This window comes from Anoplophora glabripennis, unplaced genomic scaffold (assembly GCF_000390285.2).
Source record: "Anoplophora glabripennis isolate ALB-LARVAE unplaced genomic scaffold, Agla_2.0 scaffold192, whole genome shotgun sequence".
Taxonomy (NCBI): Eukaryota; Metazoa; Arthropoda; class Insecta; order Coleoptera; family Cerambycidae; genus Anoplophora; species Anoplophora glabripennis.
Genome location: NW_019416579.1, coordinates 57,154 through 58,315, shown reverse-complemented (window position 1 = coordinate 58,315; position 1,162 = coordinate 57,154).

Below are 1,162 nucleotides of genomic sequence, written 5' to 3'. Positions count from 1 at the left end.
CTTTTTTTAAAAAGCTTTAAGTTGCTTAGATCACTGAGTTCAAAAGTGATGTCATAAACTTATATCATGTTTGATTTCTTATCCACAAAGTTAAGCACAAAAAATAAGTTACTTGCTCTATTATTGCATTTTGACAGTTAGTTGACAGCTTGTTGACAGCTGTAAGCTGATGACTACATAATTTTATATCATATTTATATTCACTTATCTAAAAAACTTGAAGTTATAAACAAAAAATAATTTTTTGACTTTATTACCGGACTTTGAAGAATTGTTGACAGCTAAATGACAGCTGCCGATAGTCATTGTTATTGATTTGATATCGTCTTTGAACTTATCGAACTAAAAAAAAAGAAAGATAAAACATAAAAAACAAGTTTTTGGCTTTATTATAGCACATTGACAGCTATTTGACAGCTGCCAACTGTCAATTTTGAAAATCTAACAACAGATCTGAATTCAGCAACCTCAAAAATATAAACCTAGATAATAAAAAAAATTAAATAGGCTATTTCAAAAGTCTATACACACTGCGCATATACAGGTACATAAATCCGTGGAGGATATTCGGAGCTTTAAAGCTCTGTACCGGCCAAACTATCCATTTTTGAGCTTTGTGGCCATTGAGACAATTGACCAGTATAACGAACTCTATCACATATCAAAAATTCAGCGAATTTGACCGGGACCCAATTTCCATAAGATTTGTGCGGGGTCCTTTAACATTAATCCGTGATAGAATGATAAGGTGGTGGTGGCGTCAACCACCCTTTTCGTGTTTTTTCTATATATTTTTTTTCTTTTAGATTTCTTAAGCGAAATAATACTTTAAGATGCCTTTGTTTATTCAGAAACTTTTTTGTCTCTTTTGTATTGTCCTTATTTTTTAGAGCGTTGCAAAATACGGTATGAACGGTATATCTATTTAGGGGAGGCTTCAATTAAAAAAATGGTTATTAAAGACCCCCTTAAAAATTTCCAAGCAATGCAGTCCTGATTTTTTTTGTACACACTTATGCAACACACTCTACACTTACTTTCTACATTGTGTTAATAAAAGAGAGTAAGAAGCTGTAAAACGATTTAATTTAACTAATAATATTGCAGGAGACAACTACTTCAGCATTGAATTATACAACACACGTAAAAAAATACTGTAAAT